Source organism: Coffea arabica, chromosome 11c, assembly GCF_036785885.1.
Source record: "Coffea arabica cultivar ET-39 chromosome 11c, Coffea Arabica ET-39 HiFi, whole genome shotgun sequence".
In the NCBI taxonomy this organism is placed as follows: Eukaryota; Viridiplantae; Streptophyta; class Magnoliopsida; order Gentianales; family Rubiaceae; genus Coffea; species Coffea arabica.
In genome coordinates this window covers 24,067,399-24,086,161 of record NC_092330.1, presented here as the reverse complement: position 1 = coordinate 24,086,161, position 18,763 = coordinate 24,067,399, and the positions used below count along the sequence as shown (strand labels likewise).

General features: G+C 44.4%; 9 non-coding genes and 13 pseudogenes across 9 annotated transcripts; all 22 read right to left on the bottom strand.

The window, feature by feature from the left end:
* Window positions 1-700: 700 nt before the first annotated feature.
* On the bottom strand, window positions 701-818 carry LOC140019924 (5S ribosomal RNA; annotated as a pseudogene).
* Window positions 819-1,743: 925 nt separating this feature from the next.
* On the bottom strand, window positions 1,744-1,861 carry LOC140019923 (5S ribosomal RNA; annotated as a pseudogene).
* Window positions 1,862-2,787: 926 nt separating this feature from the next.
* LOC140019922 (5S ribosomal RNA) lies at window positions 2,788-2,905 on the bottom strand (annotated as a pseudogene).
* Window positions 2,906-3,317: 412 nt separating this feature from the next.
* Window positions 3,318-3,436, bottom strand: LOC140017964 (5S ribosomal RNA). The gene has a single exon (XR_011824269.1). It is a non-coding gene; the product is annotated as a 5S ribosomal RNA (ribosomal RNA).
* Window positions 3,437-4,363: 927 nt separating this feature from the next.
* On the bottom strand, window positions 4,364-4,481 carry LOC140019921 (5S ribosomal RNA; annotated as a pseudogene).
* Window positions 4,482-5,406: 925 nt separating this feature from the next.
* On the bottom strand, window positions 5,407-5,524 carry LOC140020463 (5S ribosomal RNA; annotated as a pseudogene).
* A 413-nt stretch (window positions 5,525-5,937) lies between these two features.
* Window positions 5,938-6,056, bottom strand: LOC140017963 (5S ribosomal RNA). Its single transcript, XR_011824268.1, has one exon. It is a non-coding gene; the product is annotated as a 5S ribosomal RNA (ribosomal RNA).
* Window positions 6,057-6,983: 927 nt separating this feature from the next.
* On the bottom strand, window positions 6,984-7,101 carry LOC140019920 (5S ribosomal RNA; annotated as a pseudogene).
* Window positions 7,102-7,512: 411 nt separating this feature from the next.
* On the bottom strand, window positions 7,513-7,631 carry LOC140017488 (5S ribosomal RNA). Its single transcript, XR_011823797.1, has one exon. It is a non-coding gene; the product is annotated as a 5S ribosomal RNA (ribosomal RNA).
* Window positions 7,632-8,043: 412 nt separating this feature from the next.
* On the bottom strand, window positions 8,044-8,162 carry LOC140017487 (5S ribosomal RNA). Its single transcript, XR_011823796.1, has one exon. It is a non-coding gene; the product is annotated as a 5S ribosomal RNA (ribosomal RNA).
* A 926-nt stretch (window positions 8,163-9,088) lies between these two features.
* On the bottom strand, window positions 9,089-9,206 carry LOC140019918 (5S ribosomal RNA; annotated as a pseudogene).
* A 412-nt stretch (window positions 9,207-9,618) lies between these two features.
* On the bottom strand, window positions 9,619-9,737 carry LOC140017486 (5S ribosomal RNA). Its single transcript, XR_011823795.1, has one exon. It is a non-coding gene; the product is annotated as a 5S ribosomal RNA (ribosomal RNA).
* A 927-nt stretch (window positions 9,738-10,664) lies between these two features.
* Window positions 10,665-10,782, bottom strand: LOC140019917 (5S ribosomal RNA; annotated as a pseudogene).
* Window positions 10,783-11,707: 925 nt separating this feature from the next.
* Window positions 11,708-11,825, bottom strand: LOC140019916 (5S ribosomal RNA; annotated as a pseudogene).
* A 411-nt stretch (window positions 11,826-12,236) lies between these two features.
* On the bottom strand, window positions 12,237-12,355 carry LOC140017484 (5S ribosomal RNA). Its single transcript, XR_011823793.1, has one exon. It is a non-coding gene; the product is annotated as a 5S ribosomal RNA (ribosomal RNA).
* Window positions 12,356-13,281: 926 nt separating this feature from the next.
* LOC140019915 (5S ribosomal RNA) lies at window positions 13,282-13,399 on the bottom strand (annotated as a pseudogene).
* Window positions 13,400-13,810: 411 nt separating this feature from the next.
* LOC140017483 (5S ribosomal RNA) lies at window positions 13,811-13,929 on the bottom strand. The gene has a single exon (XR_011823792.1). It is a non-coding gene; the product is annotated as a 5S ribosomal RNA (ribosomal RNA).
* Window positions 13,930-14,855: 926 nt separating this feature from the next.
* Window positions 14,856-14,973, bottom strand: LOC140019914 (5S ribosomal RNA; annotated as a pseudogene).
* A 412-nt stretch (window positions 14,974-15,385) lies between these two features.
* Window positions 15,386-15,504, bottom strand: LOC140017482 (5S ribosomal RNA). Its single transcript, XR_011823791.1, has one exon. It is a non-coding gene; the product is annotated as a 5S ribosomal RNA (ribosomal RNA).
* A 927-nt stretch (window positions 15,505-16,431) lies between these two features.
* Window positions 16,432-16,549, bottom strand: LOC140019913 (5S ribosomal RNA; annotated as a pseudogene).
* A 925-nt stretch (window positions 16,550-17,474) lies between these two features.
* Window positions 17,475-17,592, bottom strand: LOC140020462 (5S ribosomal RNA; annotated as a pseudogene).
* Window positions 17,593-18,005: 413 nt separating this feature from the next.
* On the bottom strand, window positions 18,006-18,124 carry LOC140017962 (5S ribosomal RNA). Its single transcript, XR_011824267.1, has one exon. It is a non-coding gene; the product is annotated as a 5S ribosomal RNA (ribosomal RNA).
* Between the last annotated feature and the right edge of the window lie 639 nt (window positions 18,125-18,763).

Here is an 18,763-nt window from a genome sequence, read left to right as displayed (position 1 = left end):
CGACAACTTTGACCGACGATCCGGGCTTCGATCCAGCCGTACCGTTCCTGACTTGTCTCGCGCCTTCAGATCCGCCTTCATGCTTCGATGAGAAGCAAAATATAAAGCAATCGTTCCGACGGAGCTAAATTACTACAGCATAAAGAACGAAGGGGAAATTTGGATTTCGAAACAAAAAAGGGAGGGGTGCAACACGAGGATTTCCCAGGGGGTCACCTAGGGGTGTCAACGGGCCGGGTCCGGGCCGGAATTCATTATTCCGGACCCGGACCCGGATCCGACCCGTTTACCCGACGGGTCTTTTATTCGGTGTTTCGGATCCGGACCCGGCGAGTCTCGGATCCGGGTCGGGTCTACCCGAACAAATTTCCCAAAATTTACAATTTCTAACAAAAAAGAGAAAAAGATATATTTGTAATCAAATTTCTAGCTAATGCAAAGAAAAAACCAAATAAGAAAATAAATCAAATTGATTTTACTCAAATACATCATCCTAATCAAATTATATTGATAATATATATTTTTTATAAATTATTAAATCATTTATATCCGGATCCGGGTCTAATACGGGTCAGAATAATTTATTCCGTATCCGACCCGTTTTTTTGTTTGAAAAAACGGATCCGGATCCGGATAATAACGGAATTAAATCCCTACCCATACCCGCAAAAATTCCAGGGATCCGATCCGAATCCGGGTGTAGACCCGACCCGTTGACCGGCCTAGGGTCACCCATCCTAGTACTACTGTCGCCCAAGCACGCTTAACTTCGAAGTTCTGATGGGATCCGGTGCATTAGTGCTGGTATGATCGCACCCGCCATGTTCCTTTCGCTTTATTCTTTTAAACTGCCACGTCCTGTGAAGCAGTTTGGCTTTTCTGGACCCGAATTCATTCTAAGCGTCAATTCATGAATTTCCTCACATCCTTTTATTTATTTACTTTTATATTTTTTTCTTGTTGCTTTGCACCTTTTTTTTCCCTCGTCGCACAACTCTCAATTATCCTGAAATTGATCCTTCACGCTTGCGCTTATACATTTGCGCCGACAACTTTGACCGACGATCCGGGCTTCGATCCAGCCGTACCGTTCCTGACTTGTCTCGCGCCTTCAGATCCGCCTTCATGCTTCGATGAGAAGCAAAATATAAAGCAATCGTTCCGACGGAGCTAAATTACTACAGCATAAAGAACGAAGGGAAAATTTGGATTTCGAAACAAAAAAGGGAGGGGTGCAACACGAGGATTTCCCAGGGGGTCACCTAGGGGTGTCAACGGGCCGGGTCCGGGCCGGAATTCATTATTCCGGACCCGGACCCGGATCCGACCCGTTTACCCGACGGGTCTTTTATTCGGTGTTTCGGATCCGGACCCGGCGAGTCTCGGATCCGGGTCGGGTCTACCCGAACAAATTTCCCAAAATTTACAATTTCTAACAAAAAAGAGAAAAAGATATATTTGTAATCAAATTTCTAGCTAATGCAAAGAAAAAACCAAATAAGAAAATAAATCAAATTGATTTTACTCAAATACATCATCCTAATCAAATTATATTGATAATATATATTTTTTATAAATTATTAAATCATTTATATCCGGATCCGGGTCTAATACGGGTCGGAATACTATATTCCGTATCCGACCCGTTTTTTTGTTTGAAAAAACGGATCCGGATCCGGGTAACGGAATTAAATCCCTACCCATACCCGCAAAAATTTCAGGGATCCGATCCGGATCCGGGTGTAGACCCGACCCGTTGACCGGCCTAGGGTCACCCATCCTAGTACTACTGTCGCCCAAGCACGCTTAACTTCGAAGTTCTGATGGGATCCGGTGCATTAGTGCTGGTATGATCGCACCCGCCATGTTCCTTTCGCTTTATTCTTTTAAACTGTCACGTCCTGTGAAGCAGTTTGGCTTTTCTGGACCCGAATTCATTCTAAGCGTCAATTCATGAATTTCCTCTCATCCTCTTATTTATTTACTTTTACATTTTTTTCTTGTTGATTTGCACCATTTTTTTTCCCTCGTCGCGCAACTCTCAATTATCCTGAAATTGATCCTTCACGCTTGCGCTTATACATTTGCGCCGACAACTTTGACCGACGATCCGGGCTTCGATCCAGCCGTACCGTTCCTGACTTGTCTCGCGCCTTCAGATCCGCCTTCATGCTTCGATGAGAAGCAAAATATAAAGCAATCGTTCCGACGGAGCTAAATTACTACAGCATAAAGAACGAAGGGGAAATTTGGATTTCGAAACAAAAAAGGGAGGGGTGCAACACGAGGATTTCCCAGGGGGTCACCTAGGGGTGTCAACGGGCCGGGTCCGGGCCGGAATTCATTATTCCGGACCCGGACCCGGATCCGACCCGTTTACCCGACGGGTCTTTTATTCGGTGTTCCGGATCCGGACCCGCCGAGTCTCGGATCCGGGTCGGGTCTACCCGAACAAATTTGCCAAAATTTATAATTTCTAACAAAAAAGAGAAAAAGATATATTTGTAAACAAATTTCTAGCTAATGCAAAGAAAAAACCAAATAAGAAAATAAATCAAATTGATTTTACTCAAATACATCATCCTAATCAAATTATATTGATAATATATATTTTTTATAAATTATTAAATCATTTATATCCGGATCCGGGTCTAATACGGGTCGGAATACTATATTCCGTATCCGACCCGTTTTTTTGTTTGAAAAAACGGATCCGGATCCGGGTAACGGAATTAAATCCCTACCCATACCCGCAAAAATTTCAGGGATCCGATCCGGATCCGGGTGTAGACCCGACCCGTTGACCGGCCTAGGGTCACCCATCCTAGTACTACTGTCGCCCAAGCACGCTTAACTTCGAAGTTCTGATGGGATCCGGTGCATTAGTGCTGGTATGATCGCACCCGCCATGTTCCTTTCGCTTTATTCTTTTAAACTGTCACGTCCTGTGAAGCAGTTTGGCTTTTCTGGACCCGAATTCATTCTAAGCGTCAATTCATGAATTTCCTCTCATCCTCTTATTTATTTACTTTTACATTTTTTTCTTGTTGATTTGCACCATTTTTTTTCCCTCGTCGCGCAACTCTCAATTATCCTGAAATTGATCCTTCACGCTTGCGCTTATACATTTGCGCCGAAAACTTTGACCGACGATCCGGGCTTCGATCCAGCCGTACCGTTCCTGACTTGTCTCGCGCCTTCAGATCCGCCTTCATGCGTCGATGAGAAGCAAAATATAAAGCAATCGTTCCGACGGAGCTAAATTACTACAGCATAAAGAACGAAGGGGAAATTTGGATTTCGAAACAAAAAAGGGAGGGGTGCAACAAGAGGACTTCCCAGGGGGTCACCCATCCTAGTACTACTCTCGCCCAAGCACGCTTAACTTCGGAGTTCTGATGGGATCCGGTGCATTAGTGCTGGTATGATCGCACCCGACATGTTTCTTTCGCTTTATTCTTTTAAACTGCCCCGTCCTGTGAAGCAGTGTGGCTTTTCTGGACCCGAATTCATTTTAAGCGTCAATTCAAGAATTTCCCCTCATCCTTTTATTTATTTACTTTTACATTTTTTTCTTGTTGATTTGCACCATTTTTTTTTCCCTCGTCGCGCAACTCTCAATTATCCTGAAATTGATCCTTCACGCTTGCGCTTATACATTTGCGCCGACAACTTTGACCGACGATCCGGGCTTCGATCCAGCCGTACCGTTCCTGACTTGTCTCGCGCCTTCAGATCCGCCTTCATGCTTCGATGAGAAGCAAAATATAAAGCAATCGTTCCGACGGAGCTAAATTACTACAGCATAAAGAACGAAGGGGAAATTTGGATTTCGAAACAAAAAAGGGAGGGGTGCAACACGAGGATTTCCCAGGGGGTCACCTAGGGGTGTCAACGGGCCGGGTCCGGGCCGGAATTCATTATTCCGGACCCGGACCCGGATCCGACCCGTTTACCCGACGGGTCTTTTATTCGGTGTTTCGGATCCGGACCCGGCGAGTCTCGGATCCGGGTCGGGTCTACCCGAACAAATTTCCCAAAATTTACAATTTCTAACAAAAAAGAGAAAAAGATATATTTGTAATCAAATTTCTAGCTAATGCAAAGAAAAAACCAAATAAGAAAATAAATCAAATTGATTTTACTCAAATACATCATCCTAATCAAATTATATTGATAATATATATTTTTTATAAATTATTAAATCATTTATATCCGGATCCGGGTCTAATACGGGTCAGAATACTTTATTCCGTATCCGACCCGTTTTTTTGTTTGAAAAAACGGATCCGGATCCGGATAACGGAATTAAATCCCTACCCATACCCGCAAAAATTCCAGGGATCCGATCCGAATCCGGGTGTAGACCCGACCCGTTGACCGGCCTAGGGTCACCCATCCTAGTACTACTGTCGCCCAAGCACGCTTAACTTCGAAGTTCTGATGGGATCCGGTGCATTAGTGCTGGTATGATCGCACCCGCCATGTTCCTTTCGCTTTATTCTTTTAAACTGCCACGTCCTGTGAAGCAGTTTGGCTTTTCTGGACCCGAATTCATTCTAAGCGTCAATTCATGAATTTCCTCACATCCTTTTATTTATTTACTTTTATATTTTTTTCTTGTTGCTTTGCACCTTTTTTTTCCCTCGTCGCACAACTCTCAATTATCCTGAAATTGATCCTTCACGCTTGCGCTTATACATTTGCGCCGACAACTTTGACCGACGATCCGGGCTTCGATCCAGCCGTACCGTTCCTGACTTGTCTCGCGCCTTCAGATCCGCCTTCATGTTTCGATAAGAAGCAAAATATAAAGCAATCGTTCCGACGGAGCTAAATTACTACAGCATAAAGAACGAAGGGAAAATTTGGATTTCGAAACAAAAAAGGGAGGGGTGCAACACGAGGATTTCCCAGGGGGTCACCTAGGGGTGTCAACGGGCCGGGTCCGGGCCGGAATTCATTATTCCGGACCCGGACCCGGATCCGACCCGTTTACCCGACGGGTCTTTTATTCGGTGTTTCGGATCCGGACCCGGCGAGTCTCGGATCCGGGTCGGGTCTACCCGAACAAATTTCCCAAAATTTACAATTTCTAACAAAAAAGAGAAAAAGATATATTTGTAATCAAATTTCTAGCTAATGCAAAGAAAAAACCAAATAAGAAAATAAATCAAATTGATTTTACTCAAATACATCATCCTAATCAAATTATATTGATAATATATATTTTTTATAAATTATTAAATCATTTATATCCGGATCCTGGTCTAATACGGGTCGGAATACTATATTCCGTATCCGACCCGTTTTTTTGTTTGAAAAAACGGATCCGGATCCGGATAACGGAATTAAATCCCTACCCATACCCGCAAAAATTTCAGGGATCCGATCCGGATCCGGGTGTAGACCCGACCCGTTGACCGGCCTAGGGTCACCCATCCTAGTACTGCTGTCGCCCAAGCACGCTTAACTTCGAAGTTCTGATGGGATCCGGTGCATTAGTGCTGGTATGATCGCACCCGCCATGTTCCTTTCGCTTTATTCTTTTAAACTGTCACGTCCTGTGAAGCAGTTTGGCTTTTCTGGACCCGAATTCATTCTAAGCGTCAATTCATGAATTTCCTCTCATCCTCTTCTTTATTTACTTTTACATTTTTTTCTTGTTGATTTGCACCATTTTTTTTTCCCTCGTCGCGCAACTCTCAATTATCCTGAAATTGATCCTTCACGCTTGCGCTTATACATTTGCGCCGACAACTTTGACCGACGATCCGGGCTTCGATCCAGCCGTACCGTTCCTGACTTGTCTCGCGCCTTCAGATCCGCCTTCATGCGTCGATGAGAAGCAAAATATAAAGCAATCGTTCCGACGGAGCTAAATTACTACAGCATAAAGAACGAAGGGGAAATTTGGATTTCGAAACAAAAAAGGGAGGGGTGCAACAAGAGGACTTCCCAGGGGGTCACCCATCCTAGTACTACTCTCGCCCAAGCACGCTTAACTTCGGAGTTCTGATGGGATCCGGTGCATTAGTGCTGGTATGATCGCACCCGACATGTTTCTTTCGCTTTATTCTTTTAAACTGCCCCGTCCTGTGAAGCAGTGTGGCTTTTCTGGACCCGAATTCATTTTAAGCGTCAATTCAAGAATTTCCCCTCATCCTTTTATTTATTTACTTTTACATTTTTTTCTTGTTGATTTGCACCATTTTTTTTTCCCTCGTCGCGCAACTCTCAATTATCCTGAAATTGATCCTTCACGCTTGCGCTTATACATTTGCGCCGACAACTTTGACCGACGATCCGGGCTTCGATCCAGCCGTACCGTTCCTGACTTGTCTCGCGCCTTCAGATCCGCCTTCATGCTTCGATGAGAAGCAAAATATAAAGCAATCGTTCCGACGGAGCTAAATTACTACAGCATAAAGAACGAAGGGGAAATTTGGATTTCGAAACAAAAAAGGGAGGGGTGGAACACGAGGATTTCCCAGGGGGTCACCTAGGGGTGTCAACGGGCCGGGTCCGGGCCGGAATTCATTATTCCGGACCCGGACCCGGATCCGACCCGTTTACCCGACGGGTCTTTTATTCGGTGTTTCGGATCCGGACCCGGCGAGTCTCGGATCCGGGTCGGGTCTACCCGAACAAATTTCCCAAAATTTACAATTTCTAACAAAAAAGAGAAAAAGATATATTTGTGATCAAATTTCTAGCTAATGCAAAGAAAAAACCAAATAAGAAAATAAATCAAATTGATTTTACTCAAATACATCATCCTAATCAAATTATATTGATAATATATATTTTTTATAAATTATTAAATCATTTATATCCGGATCCGGGTCTAATACGGGTCAGAATACTTTATTCCGTATCCGACCCGTTTTTTTGTTTGAAAAAACGGATCCGGATCCGGATAACGGAATTAAATCCCTACCCATACCCGCAAAAATTCCAGGGATCCGATCCGAATCCGGGTGTAGACCCGACCCGTTGACCGGCCTAGGGTCACCCATCCTAGTACTACTGTCGCCCAAGCACGCTTAACTTCGAAGTTCTGATGGGATCCGGTGCATTAGTGCTGGTATGATCGCACCCGCCACGTTCCTTTCGCTTTATTCTTTTAAACTGTCACGTCCTGTGAAGCAGTTTGGCTTTTCTGGACCCGAATTCATTCTAAGCGTCAATTCATGAATTTCCTCTCATCCTTTTATTTATTTACTTTTATATTTTTTTCTTGTTGCTTTGCACCTTTTTTTTCCCTCGTCGCACAACTCTCAATTATCCTGAAATTGATCCTTCACGCTTGCGCTTATAAATTTGCGCCGACAACTTTGACCGACGATCCGGGCTTCGATCCAGCCGTACCGTTCCTGACTTGTCTCGCGCCTTCAGATCCGCCTTCATGCGTCGATGAGAAGCAAAATATAAAGCAATCGTTCCGACGGAGCTAAATTACAACAGCATAAAGAACGAAGGGGAAATTTGGATTTCGAAACAAAAAAGGGAGGGGTGCAACACGAGGACTTCCCAGGGGGTCACCCATCCTAGTACTACTCTCGCCCAAGCACGCTTAACTTCGGAGTTCTGATGGGATCCGGTGCATTAGTGCTGGTATGATCGCACCCGCCATGTTCCTTTCGCTTTATTCTTTTAAACTGCCACGTCCTGTGAAGCAGTTTGGCTTTTCTGGACCCGAATTCATTCTAAGCGTCAATTCATGAATTTCCTCTCATCCTTTTATTTATTTACTTTTACATTTTTTTCTTGTTGATTTGCACCATTTTTTTTCCCTCGTCGCGCAACTCTCAATTATCCTGAAATTGATCCTTCACGCTTGCGCTTATAAATTTGCGCCGACAACTTTGACCGACGATCCGGGCTTCGATCCAGCCGTACCGTTCCTGACTTGTCTCGCGCCTTCAGATCCGCCTTCATGCGTCGATGAGAAGCAAAATATAAAGCAATCGTTCCGACGGAGCTAAATTACAACAGCATAAAGAACGAAGGGGAAATTTGGATTTCGAAACAAAAAAGGGAGGGGTGCAACACGAGGACTTCCCAGGGGGTCACCCATCCTAGTACTACTCTCGCCCAAGCACGCTTAACTTCGGAGTTCTGATGGGATCCGGTGCATTAGTGCTGGTATGATCGCACCCGCCATGTTCCTTTCGCTTTATTCTTTTAAACTGCCACGTCCTGTGAAGCAGTTTGGCTTTTCTGGACCCGAATTCATTCTAAGCGTCAATTCATGAATTTCCTCTCATCCTTTTATTTATTTACTTTTACATTTTTTTCTTGTTGATTTGCACCATTTTTTTTCCCTCGTCGCGCAACTCTCAATTATCCTGAAATTGATCCTTCACGCTTGCGCTTATACATTTGCGCCGACAACTTTGACCGACGATCCGGGCTTCGATCCAGCCGTACCGTTCCTGACTTGTCTCGCGCCTTCAGATCCGCCTTCATGCTTCGATGAGAAGCAAAATATAAAGCAATCGTTCCGACGGAGCTAAATTACTACAGCATAAAGAACGAAGGGGAAATTTGGATTTCGAAACAAAAAAGGGAGGGGTGCAACACGAGGATTTCCCAGGGGGTCACCTAGGGGTGTCAACGGGCCGGGTCCGGGCCGGAATTCATTATTCCGGACCCGGACCCGGATCCGACCCGTTTACCCGACGGGTCTTTTATTCGGTGTTCCGGATCCGGACCCGCCGAGTCTCGGATCCGGGTCGGGTCTACCCGAACAAATTTGCCAAAATTTATAATTTCTAACAAAAAAGAGAAAAAGATATATTTGTAAACAAATTTCTAGCTAATGCAAAGAAAAAACCAAATAAGAAAATAAATCAAATTGATTTTACTCAAATACATCATCCTAATCAAATTATATTGATAATATATATTTTTTATAAATTATTAAATCATTTATATCCGGATCCGGGTCTAATACGGGTCGGAATACTATATTCCGTATCCGACCCGTTTTTTTGTTTGAAAAAACGGATCCGGATCCGGGTAACGGAATTAAATCCCTACCCATACCCGCAAAAATTTCAGGGATCCGATCCGGATCCGGGTGTAGACCCGACCCGTTGACCGGCCTAGGGTCACCCATCCTAGTACTACTGTCGCCCAAGCACGCTTAACTTCGAAGTTCTGATGGGATCCGGTGCATTAGTGCTGGTATGATCGCACCCGCCATGTTCCTTTCGCTTTATTCTTTTAAACTGTCACGTCCTGTGAAGCAGTTTGGCTTTTCTGGACCCGAATTCATTCTAAGCGTCAATTCATGAATTTCCTCTCATCCTCTTATTTATTTACTTTTACATTTTTTTCTTGTTGATTTGCACCATTTTTTTTCCCTCGTCGCGCAACTCTCAATTATCCTGAAATTGATCCTTCACGCTTGCGCTTATACATTTGCGCCGAAAACTTTGACCGACGATCCGGGCTTCGATCCAGCCGTACCGTTCCTGACTTGTCTCGCGCCTTCAGATCCGCCTTCATGCTTCGATGAGAAGCAAAATATAAAGCAATCGTTCCGACGGAGCTAAATGACTACAGCATAAAGAACGAAGGGGAAATTTGGATTTCGAAACAAAAAAGGGAGGGGTGCAACACGAGGACTTCCCAGGGGGTCACCCATCCTAGTACTACTCTCGCCCAAGCACGCTTAACTTCGGAGTTCTGATGGGATCCGGTGCATTAGTGCTGGTATGATCGCACCCGACATGTTTCTTTCGCTTTATTCTTTTAAACTGCCCCGTCCTGTGAAGCAGTGTGGCTTTTCTGGACCCGAATTCATTTTAAGCGTCAATTCAAGAATTTCTCCTCATCCTTTTATTTATTTACTTTTACATTTTTTTCTTGTTGATTTGCACCATTTTTTTTTCCCTCGTCGCGCAACTCTCAATTATCCTGAAATTGATCCTTCACGCTTGCGCTTATACATTTGCGCCGACAACTTTGACCGACGATCCGGGCTTCGATCCAGCCGTACCGTTCCTGACTTGTCTCGCGCCTTCAGATCCGCCTTCATGCTTCGATGAGAAGCAAAATATAAAGCAATCGTTCCGACGGAGCTAAATTACTACAGCATAAAGAACGAAGGGGAAATTTGGATTTCGAAACAAAAAAGGGAGGGGTGCAACACGAGGATTTCCCAGGGGGTCACCTAGGGGTGTCAACGGGCCGGGTCCGGGCCGGAATTCATTATTCCGGACCCGGACCCGGATCCGACCCGTTTACCCGACGGGTATTTTATTCGGTGTTTCGGATCCGGACCCGGCGAGTCTCGGATCCGGGTCGGGTCTACCCGAACAAATTTCCCAAAATTTACAATTTCTAACAAAAAAGAGAAAAAGATATATTTGTAATCAAATTTCTAGCTAATGCAAAGAAAAAACCAAATAAGAAAATAAATCAAATTGATTTTACTCAAATACATCATCCTAATCAAATTATATTGATAATATATATTTTTTATAAATTATTAAATCATTTATATCCGGATCCGGGTCTAATACGGGTCAGAATACTTTATTCCGTATCCGACCCGTTTTTTTGTTTGAAAAAACGGATCCGGATCCGGATAACGGAATTAAATCCCTACCCATACCCGCAAAAATTCCAGGGATCCGATCCGAATCCGGGTGTAGACCCGACCCGTTGACCGGCCTAGGGTCACCCATCCTAGTACTACTGTCGCCCAAGCACGCTTAACTTCGAAGTTCTGATGGGATCCGGTGCATTAGTGCTGGTATGATCGCACCCGCCATGTTCCTTTCGCTTTATTCTTTTAAACTGCCACGTCCTGTGAAGCAGTTTGGCTTTTCTGGACCCGAATTCATTCTAAGCGTCAATTCATGAATTTCCTCACATCCTTTTATTTATTTACTTTTATATTTTTTTCTTGTTGCTTTGCACCTTTTTTTTCCCTCGTCGCACAACTCTCAATTATCCTGAAATTGATCCTTCACGCTTGCGCTTATACATTTGCGCCGACAACTTTGACCGACGATCCGGGCTTCGATCCAGCCGTACCGTTCCTGACTTGTCTCGCGCCTTCAGATCCGCCTTCATGCTTCGATGAGAAGCAAAATATAAAGCAATCGTTCCGACGGAGCTAAATTACTACAGCATAAAGAACGAAGGGGAAATTTGGATTTCGAAACAAAAAAGGGAGGGGTGCAACACGAGGATTTCCCAGGGGGTCACCTAGGGGTGTCAACGGGCCGGGTCCGGGCCGGAATTCATTATTCCGGACCCGGACCCGGATCCGACCCGTTTACCCGACGGGTCTTTTATTCGGTGTTCCGGATCCGGACCCGGCGAGTCTCGGATCCGGGTCGGGTCTACCCGAACAAATTTCCCAAAATTTACAATTTCTAACAAAAAAGAGAAAAAGATATATTTGTAATCAAATTTCTAGCTAATGCAAAGAAAAAACCAAATAAGAAAATAAATCAAATTGATTTTACTCAAATACATCATCCTAATCAAATTATATTGATAATATATATTTTTTATAAATTATTAAATCATTTATATCCGGATCCGGGTCTAATACGGGTCGGAATACTATATTCCGTATCCGACCCGTTTTTTTGTTTGAAAAAACGGATCCGGATCCGGATAACGGAATTAAATCCCTACCCATACCCGTAAAAATTTCAGGGATCCGATCCGGATCCGGGTGTAGACCCGACCCGTTGACCGGCCTAGGGTCACCCATCCTAGTACTACTGTCGCCCAAGCACGCTTAACTTCGAAGTTCTGATGGGATCCGGTGCATTAGTGCTGGTATGATCGCACCCGCCACGTTCCTTTCGCTTTATTCTTTTAAACTGTCACGTCCTGTGAAGCAGTTTGGCTTTTCTGGACCCGAATTCATTCTAAGCGTCAATTCATGAATTTCCTCTCATCCTTTTATTTATTTACTTTTATATTTTTTTCTTGTTGCTTTGCACCTTTTTTTTCCCTCGTCGCACAACTCTCAATTATCCTGAAATTGATCCTTCACGCTTGCGCTTATAAATTTGCGCCGACAACTTTGACCGACGATCCGGGCTTCGATCCAGCCGTACCGTTCCTGACTTGTCTCGCGCCTTCAGATCCGCCTTCATGCGTCGATGAGAAGCAAAATATAAAGCAATCGTTCCGACGGAGCTAAATTACAACAGCATAAAGAACGAAGGGGAAATTTGGATTTCGAAACAAAAAAGGGAGGGGTGCAACACGAGGACTTCCCAGGGGGTCACCCATCCTAGTACTACTCTCGCCCAAGCACGCTTAACTTCGGAGTTCTGATGGGATCCGGTGCATTAGTGCTGGTATGATCGCACCCGCCATGTTCCTTTCGCTTTATTCTTTTAAACTGCCACGTCCTGTGAAGCAGTTTGGCTTTTCTGGACCCGAATTCATTCTAAGCGTCAATTCATGAATTTCCTCTCATCCTTTTATTTATTTACTTTTACATTTTTTTCTTGTTGATTTGCACCATTTTTTTTCCCTCGTCGCGCAACTCTCAATTATCCTGAAATTGATCCTTCACGCTTGCGCTTATACATTTGCGCCGACAACTTTGACCGACGATCCGGGCTTCGATCCAGCCGTACCGTTCCTGACTTGTCTCGCGCCTTCAGATCCGCCTTCATGCTTCGATGAGAAGCAAAATATAAAGCAATCGTTCCGACGGAGCTAAATTACTACAGCATAAAGAACGAAGGGGAAATTTGGATTTCGAAACAAAAAAGGGAGGGGTGCAACACGAGGATTTCCCAGGGGGTCACCTAGGGGTGTCAACGGGCCGGGTCCGGGCCGGAATTCATTATTCCGGACCCGGACCCGGATCCGACCCGTTTACCCGACGGGTCTTTTATTCGGTGTTCCGGATCCGGACCCGGCGAGTCTCGGATCCGGGTCGGGTCTACCCGAACAAATTTGCCAAAATTTATAATTTCTAACAAAAAAGAGAAAAAGATATATTTGTAAACAAATTTCTAGCTAATGCAAAGAAAAAACCAAATAAGAAAATAAATCAAATTGATTTTACTCAAATACATCATCCTAATCAAATTATATTGATAATATATATTTTTTATAAATTATTAAATCATTTATATCCGGATCCGGGTCTAATACGGGTCGGAATACTATATTCCGTATCCGACCCGTTTTTTTGTTTGAAAAAACGGATCCGGATCCGGATAACGGAATTAAATCCCTACCCATACCCGTAAAAATTTCAGGGATCCGATCCGGATCCGGGTGTAGACCCGACCCGTTGACCGGCCTAGGGTCACCCATCCTAGTACTACTGTCGCCCAAGCACGCTTAACTTCGAAGTTCTGATGGGATCCGGTGCATTAGTGCTGGTATGATCGCACCCGCCACGTTCCTTTCGCTTTATTCTTTTAAACTGTCACGTCCTGTGAAGCAGTTTGGCTTTTCTGGACCCGAATTCATTCTAAGCGTCAATTCATGAATTTCCTCTCATCCTTTTATTTATTTACTTTTATATTTTTTTCTTGTTGCTTTGCACCTTTTTTTTCCCTCGTCGCACAACTCTCAATTATCCTGAAATTGATCCTTCACGCTTGCGCTTATAAATTTGCGCCGACAACTTTGACCGACGATCCGGGCTTCGATCCAGCCGTACCGTTCCTGACTTGTCTCGCGCCTTCAGATCCGCCTTCATGCGTCGATGAGAAGCAAAATATAAAGCAATCGTTCCGACGGAGCTAAATTACAACAGCATAAAGAACGAAGGGGAAATTTGGATTTCGAAACAAAAAAGGGAGGGGTGCAACACGAGGACTTCCCAGGGGGTCACCCATCCTAGTACTACTCTCGCCCAAGCACGCTTAACTTCGGAGTTCTGATGGGATCCGGTGCATTAGTGCTGGTATGATCGCACCCGCCATGTTCCTTTCGCTTTATTCTTTTAAACTGCCACGTCCTGTGAAGCAGTTTGGCTTTTCTGGACCCGAATTCATTCTAAGCGTCAATTCATGAATTTCCTCTCATCCTTTTATTTATTTACTTTTACATTTTTTTCTTGTTGATTTGCACCATTTTTTTTCCCTCGTCGCGCAACTCTCAATTATCCTGAAATTGATCCTTCACGCTTGCGCTTATACATTTGCGCCGACAACTTTGACCGACGATCCGGGCTTCGATCCAGCCGTACCGTTCCTGACTTGTCTCGCGCCTTCAGATCCGCCTTCATGCTTCGATGAGAAGCAAAATATAAAGCAATCGTTCCGACGGAGCTAAATTACTACAGCATAAAGAACGAAGGGGAAATTTGGATTTCGAAACAAAAAAGGGAGGGGTGCAACACGAGGATTTCCCAGGGGGTCACCTAGGGGTGTCAACGGGCCGGGTCCGGGCCGGAATTCATTATTCCGGACCCGGACCCGGATCCGACCCGTTTACCCGACGGGTCTTTTATTCGGTGTTCCGGATCCGGACCCGCCGAGTCTCGGATCCGGGTCGGGTCTACCCGAACAAATTTGCCAAAATTTATAATTTCTAACAAAAAAGAGAAAAAGATATATTTGTAAACAAATTTCTAGCTAATGCAAAGAAAAAACCAAATAAGAAAATAAATCAAATTGATTTTACTCAAATACATCATCCTAATCAAATTATATTGATAATATATATTTTTTATAAATTATTAAATCATTTATATCCGGATCCGGGTCTAATACGGGTCGGAATACTATATTCCGTATCCGACCCGTTTTTTTGTTTGAAAAAACGGATCCGGATCCGGGTAACGGAATTAAATCCCTACCCATACCCGCAAAAATTTCAGGGATCCGATCCGGATCCGGGTGTAGACCCGACCCGTTGACCGGCCTAGGGTCACCCATCCTAGTACTACTGTCGCCCAAGCACGCTTAACTTCGAAGTTCTGATGGGATCCGGTGCATTAGTGCTGGTATGATCGCACCCGCCATGTTCCTTTCGCTTTATTCTTTTAAACTGTCACGTCCTGTGAAGCAGTTTGGCTTTTCTGGACCCGAATTCATTCTAAGCGTCAATTCATGAATTTCCTCTCATCCTCTTATTTATTTACTTTTACATTTTTTTCTTGTTGATTTGCACCATTTTTTTTCCCTCGTCGCGCAACTCTCAATTATCCTGAAATTGATCCTTCACGCTTGCGCTTATACATTTGCGCCGAAAACTTTGACCGACGATCCGGGCTTCGATCCAGCCGTACCGTTCCTGACTTGTCTCGCGCCTTCAGATCCGCCTTCATGCTTCGATGAGAAGCAAAATATAAAGCAATCGTTCCGACGGAGCTAAATGACTACAGCATAAAGAACGAAGGGGAAATTTGAATTTCGAAACAAAAAAGGGAGGGGTGCAACACGAGGACTTCCCAGGGGGTCACCCATCCTAGTACTACTCTCGCCCAAGCACGCTTAACTTCGGAGTTCTGATGGGATCCGGTGCATTAGTGCTGGTATGATCGCACCCGACATGTTTCTTTCGCTTTATTCTTTTAAACTGCCCCGTCCTGTGAAGCAGTGTGGCTTTTCTGGACCCGAATTCATTTTAAGCGTCAATTCAAGAATTTCTCCTCATCCTTTTATTTATTTACTTTTACATTTTTTTCTTGTTGATTTGCACCATTTTTTTTTCCCTCGTCGCGCAACTCTCAATTATCCTGAAATTGATCCTTCACGCTTGCGCTTATACATTTGCGCCGACAACTTTGACCGACGATCCGGGCTTCGATCCAGCCGTACCGTTCCTGACTTGTCTCGCGCCTTCAGATCCGCCTTCATGCTTCGATGAGAAGCAAAATATAAAGCAATCGTTCCGACGGAGCTAAATTACTACAGCATAAAGAACGAAGGGGAAATTTGGATTTCGAAACAAAAAAGGGAGGGGTGCAACACGAGGATTTCCCAGGGGGTCACCTAGGGGTGTCAACGGGCCGGGTCCGGGCCGGAATTCATTATTCCGGACCCGGACCCGGATCCGACCCGTTTACCCGACGGGTCTTTTATTCGGTGTTTCGGATCCGGACCCGGCGAGTCTCGGATCCGGGTCGGGTCTACCCGAACAAATTTCCCAAAATTTACAATTTCTAACAAAAAAGAGAAAAAGATATATTTGTAATCAAATTTCTAGCTAATGCAAAGAAAAAACCAAATAAGAAAATAAATCAAATTGATTTTACTCAAATACATCATCCTAATCAAATTATATTGATAATATATATTTTTTATAAATTATTAAATCATTTATATCCGGATCCGGGTCTAATACGGGTCAGAATACTTTATTCCGTATCCGACCCGTTTTTTTGTTTGAAAAAACGGATCCGGATCCGGATAACGGAATTAAATCCCTACCCATACCCGCAAAAATTCCAGGGATCCGATCCGAATCCGGGTGTAGACCCGACCCGTTGACCGGCCTAGGGTCACCCATCCTAGTACTACTGTCGCCCAAGCACGCTTAACTTCGAAGTTCTGATGGGATCCGGTGCATTAGTGCTGGTATGATCGCACCCGCCATGTTCCTTTCGCTTTATTCTTTTAAACTGCCACGTCCTGTGAAGCAGTTTGGCTTTTCTGGACCCGAATTCATTCTAAGCGTCAATTCATGAATTTCCTCACATCCTTTTATTTATTTACTTTTATATTTTTTTCTTGTTGCTTTGCACCTTTTTTTTCCCTCGTCGCACAACTCTCAATTATCCTGAAATTGATCCTTCACGCTTGCGCTTATACATTTGCGCCGACAACTTTGACCGACGATCCGGGCTTCGATCCAGCCGTACCGTTCCTGACTTGTCTCGCGCCTTCAGATCCGCCTTCATGCTTCGATGAGAAGCAAAATATAAAGCAATCGTTCCGACGGAGCTAAATTACTACAGCATAAAGAACGAAGGGGAAATTTGGATTTCGAAACAAAAAAGGGAGGGGTGCAACACGAGGATTTCCCAGGGGGTCACCTAGGGGTGTCAACGGGCCGGGTCCGGGCCGGAATTCATTATTCCGGACCCGGACCCGGATCCGACCCGTTTACCCGACGGGTCTTTTATTCGGTGTTTCGGATCCGGACCCGGCGAGTCTCGGATCCGGGTCGGGTCTACCCGAACAAATTTCCCAAAATTTACAATTTCTAACAAAAAAGAGAAAAAGATATATTTGTAAACAAATTTCTAGCTAATGCAAAGAAAAAACCAAATAAGAAAATAAATCAAATTGATTTTACTCAAATACATCATCCTAATCAAATTATATTGATAATATATATTTTTTATAAATTATTAAATCATTTATATCCGGATCCTGGTCTAATACGGGTCGGAATACTATATTCCGTATCCGACCCGTTTTTTTGTTTGAAAAAACGGATCCGGATCCGGATAACGGAATTAAATCCCTACCCATACCCGCAAAAATTTCAGGGATCCGATCCGGATCCGGGTGTAGACCCGACCCGTTGACCGGCCTAGGGTCACCCATCCTAGTACTGCTGTCGCCCAAGCACGCTTAACTTCGAAGTTCTGATGGGATCCGGTGCATTAGTGCTGGTATGATCGCACCCGCCATGTTCCTTTCGCTTTATTCTTTTAAACTGTCACGTCCTGTGAAGCAGTTTGGCTTTTCTGGACCCGAATTCATTCTAAGCGTCAATTCATGAATTTCCTCTCATCCTCTTCTTTATTTACTTTTACATTTTTTTCTTGTTGATTTGCACCATTTTTTTTTCCCTCGTCGCGCAACTCTCAATTATCCTGAAATTGATCCTTCACGCTTGCGCTTATACATTTGCGCCGACAACTTTGACCGACGATCCGGGCTTCGATCCAGCCGTACCGTTCCTGACTTGTCTCGCGCCTTCAGATCCGCCTTCATGCGTCGATGAGAAGCAAAATATAAAGCAATCGTTCCGACGGAGCTAAATTACTACAGCATAAAGAACGAAGGGGAAATTTGGATTTCGAAACAAAAAAGGGAGGGGTGCAACAAGAGGACTTCCCAGGGGGTCACCCATCCTAGTACTACTCTCGCCCAAGCACGCTTAACTTCGGAGTTCTGATGGGATCCGGTGCATTAGTGCTGGTATGATCGCACCCGACATGTTTCTTTCGCTTTATTCTTTTAAACTGCCCCGTCCTGTGAAGCAGTGTGGCTTTTCTGGACCCGAATTCATTTTAAGCGTCAATTCAAGAATTTCCCCTCATCCTTTTATTTATTTACTTTTACATTTTTTTCTTGTTGATTTGCACCATTTTTTTTCCCTCGTCGCGCAACTCTCAATTATCCTGAAATTGATCCTTCACGCTTGCGCTTATACATTTGCGCCGACAACTTTGACCGACGATCCGGGCTTCGATCCAGCCGTACCGTTCCTGACTTGTCTCGCGCCTTCAGATCCGCCTTCATGCTTCGATGAGAAGCAAAATATAAAGCAATCGTTCCGACGGAGCTAAATTACTACAGCATAAAGAACGAAGGGGAAATTTGGATTTCGAAACAAAAAAGGGAGGGGTGCAACACGAGGATTTCCCAGGGGGTCACCTAGGGGTGTCAACGGGCCGGGTCCGGGCCGGAATTCATTATTCCGGACCCGGACCCGGATCCGACCCGTTTACCCGACGGGTCTTTTATTCGGTGTTCCGGATCCGGACCCGGCGAGTCTCGGATCCGGGTCGGGTCTACCCGAACAAATTTCCCAAAATTTACAATTTCTAACAAAAAAGAGAAAAAGATAT